The sequence below is a fragment of the Neolamprologus multifasciatus genome, chromosome 14 (assembly GCF_963576455.1).
Source record: "Neolamprologus multifasciatus chromosome 14, fNeoMul1.2, whole genome shotgun sequence".
In the NCBI taxonomy this organism is placed as follows: Eukaryota; Metazoa; Chordata; class Actinopteri; order Cichliformes; family Cichlidae; genus Neolamprologus; species Neolamprologus multifasciatus.
The window spans coordinates 31,025,671-31,036,017 of record NC_140452.1 but is presented as its reverse complement, the minus strand read 5'-3'; positions in this window follow the sequence as shown (position 1 = coordinate 31,036,017).

Sequence of the window (10,347 nt, the reverse complement as noted above, 5' to 3'; positions counted from 1 at the left end):
GTAAAGCGCTATACAAATACAGGCCATTTACCATTAGTATTATATTTCAGATATATTAAAACATCTGAATAAAATAAGAGGTGCACAGAAAATAGTTTCAATTATTTGAATTGTTTCATTTGAATTCCTCTTAAATACCTTATACCCTTACATTAAGATCACAAACACTTCCCAGCACATGCTGGTGACTTGGAAAGTATTGCAATTATATTTGGGTGTCTATTTCTTTTTTAACTAGCAGGAACAAAGGGAAACATGCATAGCCTTCTCCCGACTGATGATAATGGGCATCCTGGAAAGCAAGTAAAACACTGCAAGACTACAAGACACACACAAATTTCTCATTGAGTGCCTTTAGCTCTGAAACTTGTTAACTGAAGTTAACAGACACAGCAGGATGCTACTATGTGAACGTGCATGTGTGTGTCTGCGTGTGTGTGTGTGTATCAGAATATGTCATCCTACTCCCGCCTCTGACAGTTTAGCTGCCTTTGTTGGATCACTATCCCCCAGCACAGCTAGCTTTGTCCTAACTGACTGACAGCTGCTGCTGTGTTGTACGCTTGAGGAGAAAACCCATCAAAAGCTACACATAGCACAACAAAGAAAATGCAGTAGCCATGTAAATAAATGATTTGGTCACAAAAAAAACAGAACTATCAACTATCTGAGTAGTTTAACTCTGGGGTACAACATAATCATCACATCACCAGACATCATCAGCAGTCAGTAGGAGAGAAGTGAAATGAATAAGCAGAAATGCTAAAAATAAATAAATAAATAAATAAAAATACAGAAATTGGAAACATGAAATCTAAACTGTAGGAAACATCTGTGCAGACACAGACTACTAAATAGAAAAACGTATGGCTGATTTAAGAAAAAGAAAATGTTTACAGTGTCTTTGATCAAAATTTCTTAAGCATGCGAGTTATTTCACCTTGCTCCAAAATTGTATCAAAAGTCTTACTGTAATGTTTGCTCTAATGTGTATGATTATTATAGAGGAATGCCTGAGGAAATGTTAGAGAGGAGAATGTCATCAGAGCATATTTATTTGATGAGGAACACAAAATAACATATGACTGCATTCAAGATTTATGAACAACAGCTTGTCATCATTAATAAAGCAACAAATTTGGTCAGAAAAAAAAATAAGAGATGAAAATTCACTTCAGTTTTGAAAAAAAAATAGTCCTACAAATAAAAGTTAAATTAAAGGAAAAAAAAAAAGAGACGCTTTTGTGCGTGTGTACGTGTGTGTTGCTTTTGGGAAACTAGATTGAGGTCTATGCTGTGATATTTAAATACAAAGATCTAGTCTGTACAAACTCACTGAAAGTCAAACATTTGAGGAGTCAGTGTGAAACTGAAGCTGAACAAAATCAGCACAGTGTGCTTCCATTCATCACTTCCTCCACAGAGAGGCAGTTACACAAGACACTCCAGTCATTTTCGACCCGTCTCTCGTAGGCAAACACACAGCATGACATGGAAATTTGCATTCCACAGTGCAGAACAGACAGGAGTCAGGCTTTGACAGAGATTCATCACTACAGAAAACAAATTACTTCCTTCGTTAAAGGAAGACAATGAAAGATCACTCTCCTTCTGTGCCTTTCTCAGAAATTGGCACATTCAGATGTTATTTGAGATTTTGCTGTCATTAGACAAATTCATATGTACTTATCCCTGCATAATACTGGAGAACGATTAATCTGCCTTGAAACCTCCCTAAGCTCCCAGCTTGAAGCACATGTAAGAGACTGGGCCCCGATCACAGTCAAACCAAAATTGGAAGTGACTTCTTTTCACAGACACACTTAAACACTAAACAGCTCTGATTAGGGATAGACTGTACAGCATGGCTTCATGTTACAGATAGCAACATCAAGACAGTTTGAAGTGTCATAAAAATGTCTGCTGGCGTGAAATAACAGAGTAAAAGAGACACGCAACTACAACTGACAAGTACTTGATGTACCGACTTGCTAATATTCAGCAGGCACATTTAGAAAAGCGCACGGTTAAAGTCAAAATGTCTCGTCTGTCTTTAATTCCATCCATTCATCCATTTTCTTCCGCTTATCCGGGGCTGGGTCGCGGGGGCGGCAGCCCAAGCAGAGAAGCCCAGACCTCCCTCTCCCCAGTCACCTCCTCCAGCTTGTCCGGGGGAACACCAAGGCGTTCCCAGGCTAGCCGACAGATACAATCTCTCCAGCGTGTCCTGAGTCTGCCCCGGGGCCTCTTCCCTGTGGGACATGCCCGGAAAACCTCACTCAGGAGGCGCCCTGAAGGCATCCTTGTCAGTTGCCCCAACCACCTCAACTCACTCCTTTGGATGTGGAGGAGCAGCGGTTCTACTCTGATCCCCTCCCGAATGGCCGAACTTCTCACTGTATTTCTAAGGGAGAGGCCAGCCACCCTTCGGAGGAAGCCCGCTCATATTCGCGATCTCGTTTTTTCGGTCACTACCCACAGCTCGTGACCATAAGTGAGGATAGGGACGTAGGTTGACTGGTAAATTGAGAGCTTCACTTTTACACTCAGCTCTCTCTTCACTACAACAGACCGGTACAGCGTCCGCATCACTGAGGCCGCTGCAGTCAAGGCTGGATTGGAAATCTGGCATACCGGGCATTTCACTGGTGGACCAACACACTTTTGGGCCAGAGGGTCAATCGAAGGGCTGCTTCACACCGGCCCCACAATATGAGGTGCCGTAAGGGACATTATTACTGAAACGCTCTCACACACTACTGAAATTTTATCTCTCACACACACACCACTGAAAAACCAAGGCATTTCAGCTGAACAGGAAGGCGTTTCAGTTGAACAGGAAGTTGTTTCCTGACAAGGAAACTGAAGGAAAAAGTGGTAGATTTCAAACAAGCCACTACACAGATGTCTACTCAGCAACCTGCAAGTGAAGCAGCTGCATTACTTAACAATATATTAGCCTCAGCATAAGTAAAATTTAGAATAGCAGGAGTCGGGCATTATCCTGGTTTATTTTTTTGGCATATTTGCTTTTTGGTTTTTTTAGCAAAGAAAAAATATCTTAAAATCATTAATAAAACCAGGGAGAGAAGGCTTAGCGTTCCTCCATTTAGCACAATGGATATGATATTTACTCAAAAGTATGATGATGTTAATAATGTCTGAGACACCCAATGCTAGATGATCCATATAAAAAATATATGATGTAATTCAAATGGTGGCACATCATTCATTTTTAGGGAAATCCATTTTTTTAAGTTGCACCAAATACATTGTGTGATAGGGCATAGAAAAAAAGATGTTCTAGGGTTTCATTTTCATCAGTACAAAAAGAGCACTGATCCACCTCAAAGCCAAATCTCTTTTTTTAGAAATTCTGCCACAGGATTCATTTTGTTTATTACTTTAAAGTGTGTTTCTTTAACTTTAGGTAGAATAGGCTTTTTCATAAATTTTGAGTATGCTTCATCCAGTGTAAATTTATTATTGCATTTTTATCAAACAGCTGACATTGCCCTAGCAATAAATTTGGGAGCACTGATGAGAAATTATTGTATATCATAAAGTTTTCAATCAAATGAAGCAGAGGCAGTTGGAGCAGTTTACAAAATGTGTTATATTCTCTTTGAGAACAGTTTAGACAATATTTTTCTAAAAAGTCTGTGTAACTGAGAATGACACCGTTATCATCCAACAAATCTGTTATGAATATAATCCTTTTGTTTAAACCAGTCGCTCTTAAAAATTAATTTTTGATTAAGTGTTATTACCCTATTATTCCATAAGGTTGCATTATGGGGAGAAGTTGTGGGTAAATATCATTTTACTCGTGCAATATCATTGCAAAGTCTGTTTTGGAAAGTTCGATATCTTTATCTGGATTTTATTTACCTCAAAATCACATTTCAAAATAAAGTCTAACCCTCCTATTTTATTAAACAAGGATCATGGGATGTGGAACTACGTAGAGTCTGGCTGTGACAGACAAGATTTTAACCATTTAATTCTAACGGTGCCAATGGGGTGACTGTAGCTCAGGTGGTAGAGCAGGTCATCTACTGATCGGAAGGTTGGTGGTTCGATTCCTGGCTTCGCCTAGTCTGCATGCCAAATATCCTTGGGCAAGATACTAACCCCAAATTGCTCTGGAGTATGAATGTGTGTGAATGTTAGCTATAAAAGCACTTAGAGAGATGTGCTTGTGCGAATGGGTGTGAATGGGTGAATGCACAAGTTGTGTAAAGTGCTTTGAGTGCTCAGATGAGTAGAAAAGCGCTATATAAGAACCAGTCCATTTACCATAAATTCAAATTCTGGAGCTTTGATACCACTTTTATTGTATTCCTTCACAAGCTGAGATCTTTCCATGTAATGGGTTTTATTCCTCCACAAAAATTCAAAAATAAGTTAGAAAAGTTAGAAAGTTAGAAATATTGGTGTCTTCTTTGCTAATTAGGTTTTTAGATATTATCAGCCCTATATATTTAACTTTAGATTCAACTCTAACCAAAGCTATTGAGGAGCTAGAGCTTGTATGAATCAGGAGTAGTTCACATTTTTTGATACTGAGAGATAAACCAGGTATTTTCCCTACCACGTATTTATCTTTCAAAAAAAATAGATGTATCATCTGTGAATTGACTTATTTTGAAGTCTATTAAAAATTGACATTCCTTGTATGTCGTTAGAATTCTTGATTAATAGTGTTAACAGCTGAGTTGCCAATATAAAAAACTTAGGGGAAACAGGACATACTTGCCGAATTCCGTGTTGCACCTAATATAATATAAGCTAATATATTGTTAAGTAATGCAGCTGCTTCACTTAGGCTACAAGCACAGCCGTCCCCAACCCCCGGGTGCTGGACCAGTACCGGTCTGTGAGTCGTTTGGTAGCAGGTTGCAAGAGTTGAGGCTCGAGTTTATGAGGCGAAAATTTATGGTTTTCAGGGTATTTATGTTTTTTTTTCCTTCTATATCGTTTATATTGTTAACTCTGTTTCCCTGGATCTTTTCCCCTGTGTTATGAATAAATCTTCTTTTTTTGGTAGCGGTACTGGTTTTATTTTATTGTATTTATCGAAGACACCTTAAAGGCCAGTCCATGAACTTATTGTCGGCCATAAATGGTACGTGGCGCAAAAAAGGTTGGGGACCGCTGTACTAGCAGGTGGCTGAGTAAATATAAATATCCTTATAGTGTTTTGAAATGTACCACCAGTTTCCTTGTCAGGAAACAACTTCATGTTCAGCGGAAATGCCTCTGGTTTCAGTGGAGTGCGTGAGTGCATTTCAGTAGTGTGTGTGAGAGATAAGCAGTACCAGCAACAGAGTGAGGAAGAGACAAAGGAAGGTAAAATCAGTGTAGTAAGAAAATACATGGACGGAGGGGGATGGAAGGAAGAGATTTAAGGATTCAAGTAAAATGAATGGCTACTTTGACCATGAGCCATTGTTAATAAAACAACATAAAAGTTAGAAATTGAGTGAAACAAGTGTTTGATCCCCAACCAGAGCATGACTTAGCATTAGCGGAGAAACCCTTGATGGATGGGGCTTTCCACCATGGGGCAAGCACAGCGGCAAGATGTTTCTTGTAGTTGGTTAACAGGTTTGCAAACATCTCAGGAAGCATTTTGGCCCATTTTTCTTTATAGAAACTCAAATGATTTAGAGAGTTTCTGTATAAGTTTTTTTACACTCAAAGCTTCAGTTCCTCCACAGAATTTCTACAGGAGGTCTGAGGTCTGGAGACCGGCTAGGTCACCGCACAACCTTCATGTGCTTCTTCTTTAGCCACTCCTTTGTTGCCTTAGTGGTATGTTTTGAGTCATTTTCATGCTGAAAGACCCATCCATGACCCATCTTAAGTGTTCTGGTTGAGGAAACGAGGTTCTCATCCTAAATTTTATGGTTCATAGCCCCATCCACCTTGTCAGTCTATGGGAGCTAGAATTCTGGCTGGGTTGTAGAGGATCAAATAGTTATTTCATCAATGACATCCAAATTAATTTATAACGTTTATGTAATGGGTTTTTTTTCTGGTATTCTGTCTCTCTCCATTAACATGAAACTACCACAGACTGTTCATGTCTTTGTAAGTGAGCAAACATACAAATTCAGCAGGGACTCAAAGAATTATTTCCCCCATTGTGTGTTGTAATTTGCACACAGTTTTCATGATAAGATGACTCATTTTAAGGTTAACAGGTTTCTTTAACGAGCAGCAGTTCCCTGTTTTCAACCACAACTTTCCTCTTTGGGGGGAATTCAGTGAATACATTTAATGGATGGTTGCTTCTGAATATTTTAGAGTCACATTACAGAAATTATTCAAAAAATAACTATTGGTGAGTTCCCCATTGGCAACTAGTGGGTCAGACTGCTCTCTGCTACAGAAATAAACACAAAAGGTTTTTATGGTGTAAAACTAAAAACAAAATTATTCACAAAGACAAAAAATTCAAAACATTTACTCTTCATGTTTCAGTGAAACAATTAGGGTTCATTTGGACATATAAACTACAAGAACTGGATGAATAGCAAAGATAATTCATAAGTTTATCTAAGAAAATACTTTATAAATATCTCCAATTTTTAAGGTGTGAGGTATATTACACCAATAAAAGAAGCAAACATGAAAATGGAATATCTGTATTTACTGAACCATTTAGATTTTAAAATAATAAGAAATCAGCTAAAAATAGGTACAATAACCTCCTATGGCTTTGTACTGTTTTCCCCATTTATTATCATAACCACCAATTTGAATACAAGAACTAATGCGAGGTTAAATTTCTGTTAGCAGATGTGAAGGTTTCTCTATTCTCTTTATAGGTTCGGTTTAGCCTGACCAATAACTTTAGTGCACAATAAACACAGCTAATACGAATATAATACAAACATCAAATCACCTAATCCATCTGGTTCGTCTAGAAACTTCCTCTCTTGTAAGATAAATAAAGGTTTTATAATGAATTAAAGAAATATTCCCATTTCCTCTCCTTTGCCTCTCTCGCCTTCTTTGGATCTCTCATCATCATCTCTCTTATTTTTTTCTCCTCTCCTGGCTTTTTACTCAGAAATTTGAAATTTGAAAAAGCTTTGCTCTGCTGCTCACCCTAGAGCACAGTTAAAGATTAGTACCCAGATCAGACTTTGCTTTTAAGAAGTTGTACATGTGTAGATGGTTGATAGTGTGATCCTACAGTTTTATAAAGTGTGTTTGTTTTAAAACAAGGTAACAGTAAAATCCCCTGGGACTCTCTGTGTTAGAGTTTGGTAAAAACATGCCTAGAAGTGAGATATGGGGCACACCTGAGGCTACAAATCATGCCCTCTCATCACTGCCAAACAGTATAAAACAAGGATTTCAGAGCTGCATGTTTTTGAGAACTCACAAGTTCACATGCAGTGAACAGAAAACAGTGGCCACGTTTAGTGTTGTTGAGCATGTGAACATGGATTATTTAATAGAATTCTAATCTAATCTAATCCCAACACATTCTCCAGACTGAGAAGTTACTGGCTTTAGGAAACCCAGGAACTGGTTCAAAAGTAATATTTCCACCTTGTTTCATATTCCTTATATTGTGGTCAGTTGCTCATTTCGGAGGCATAAGGACTAACGCATTGAGATGTGTTTAAATGATTAAGCTCTGGGATAATTTTCTGATTTAATCTCTAATCCAAAGTCTTTCATACATGTAATAACTGAAGAGTTTAAAAATAAACAAATGAAGAAAACCTGAAAGACCCTCACATTTCATTGCTAACAAGAAGCCAGTTCACATATCTTTATTCTAAGAAAAACATTATTTAGAAACTGTTTCACTTGGTCTCAAGAACAACTTCTAAAATTTGAAGACTGTTAAATTTTAATACCACTGAGAGGATCAGTGGTCACACATAGCTGGTTGCTATAAAATACTGAAAAGGAGGCTGAACTGCAAAGTCCTGAATAAAATATTACATGTACATCTATTCTCTGGCTGTGGCTTTTCCAGCCCATCTCTCTGGGGCTGATTCAGTTCTAGAGCACCAGGATTGTATGTCAAACTTCCAATACTACCTTTGCCAGTGTTATATCTTACCTTTGGGACAGATTATGGCTCTTTCTTCCTCTCTGCTTCTATCCTGGCCTTTTTTCCCTGTGACGATCTGGCCACTTTCCTTGGACATTTATAAAGGCTTTTTATGCCAGTCAGCTGGTTTAGTGGTGGGATTCTTCAATTGTTGGTTGCTGTCAGCCAGCTGAATAACCTCTGGCAAAATAGCATTGTTGTTGTTGTGTGCATAACCTTGACGGTGGATTGCAGTGTGTTGCTGTCTCCATGCCTCCTGCCTGCTGCTGCTTCCTTAACCTATTTGCAGGTCACATCTACTTGTGTTTCCTCTCCTGACACTGGCAGCATGACACATGACATTGAAACAAGAGACCTTAATGCTATACAGCCTGTGGAGAGTGAACCTCAAGCCATGGTGTCTACAGAACGCTCACTAAGTCTAATGTTTCCTCTCAACTTCTGACTGACACATCTTCCCTCAGACAGAGACTACACAGCCTGTATAAACACAAAATAATGTTTGCTGTTTCACAGCAATCAGGACGTTTCACCTCGTCTTAAAGACGTAGTCAAGAAAGCTAAAGAAGTCCAGATGCTTTTCTTTCCAAGCTCCTTAGACTACGATAACCTGGATGACTGAGAAACTTCACAGACCCTTTTAGCATTAATTGCTTCAATAACCTAACTAATTGTTTTCTGTATGACTTTATCAGTTCCTCACATCATTGTGGAGATATTTTTACTCACTCTACATCAACTCATTGAGTTTACACAGCTCTCTTAAGAGCAAAATAATTTCAGTCAGGTTGAGCTCTGGACTTTGGACCATTGCAGCACTTTGATTCTTTTTTTTTTTTTTTTTAATTTTAGTTTTGCTGCTGTCGTTTTGGCCGAGCTTTAGCTATCACATAGATGGCCTCACATTTGACTCTAAAGTACTTTGGTATACAGATGAGTTCATGGTCGACTCAGTGATGGCAGGGTGTCCAAGTCCTGTGGCTGTAAAACAAGCCCAAATCATCATCTATCCACCACCGTGCTTGACTGCAGGTGTAATGTGTTTGTGCTGAGGTGAATTTGCTGGGAAAAGTGAATTTCCTCCACTCCTTAGACGACTGGGAGTTGTCTTGAATGCTTTCCACTTGTGGATAATCTTGGTCACTGTGGAATTATGGACTTCAGATTGTTTGTTAATTACCTTTTAACCCTTCCCAACCCTTCTTTAAGATCACTGCTGATCTGTTGATGTTTTCATGTGCACTTTCCCTCTCTGTCTATTAGAATATGATAAACTCTGATCAGATTATGCTATGCTCAACTCACATAAAGCTGAAATGAATGTCTACAAACAAACTTTAAAGCTTTTGGAGTCAAAGTGCTGTTCCTCACCTCAAATCATCATTAGACAGCAAAGAGAAGTTCTTTAGACCAGACCTCCTCTGTTGACTCATTCAAGCTGATGATCACGTCCTTTTCTCATGACAATGTGTGTTTTTTAATCCTAGTGATGTTACAATACTGCTAAAGCCACAGCCACACAGCTCCAACAGAGGCCTACTTAAAATAAACCAGCCCTATTCCCACCATTGTCAGTGCATTATTTATCACTGATTTAAATTTTATGACTGGAAAATTAAGGTTGAGGTTAAACATGAATTGTGATAGATCATTGTAACTGAAGCAGAGGAGTTTCTAAAACACTTTCTAAAAGACTTACAGTTCACAGTAGCTATCAGAAATTATACATGTTCCTCATTAACGGCTAAAACATTGCTTCATTGAAAAATTCACTTTATTGCCATATTTATTTAGTCATCTCATAAATTCACAAACTGAGCAGTGGGCAAAGAGTGCTTATTATCAAAAATGAAGAATCTGTGGTACTTTATTATCACACACCTGAAATCCTGCAATGGATGCCAAACAGTACTACCATAATATAATATCAAGATAGAGTAGGTAATCATGCACAGACACTTAGGACACACACACACACACAAAATATCCAATTTCCACTCTGCTAAATTGCAGGTGTTCTAATGTCTATGTGTTCCTTTGGTGAATTACCATATAAATAACTGCCACTGCTTATCAGCATTCATTTTCAAATGCCACTGGTAAAGGAGAAAGTATAAAAGAGTATACCGGGCTCTCATTAGATGGTGGCACTAAAGTCTATTCCGTTCCATCTCATTAGACGGTTTCTTTTTATCTGCCTTTGTGCCTGTTTTTCTCTCACATGTTCCTCTGGCAGTGCAAGTTACTGAATGGATAAACACTGA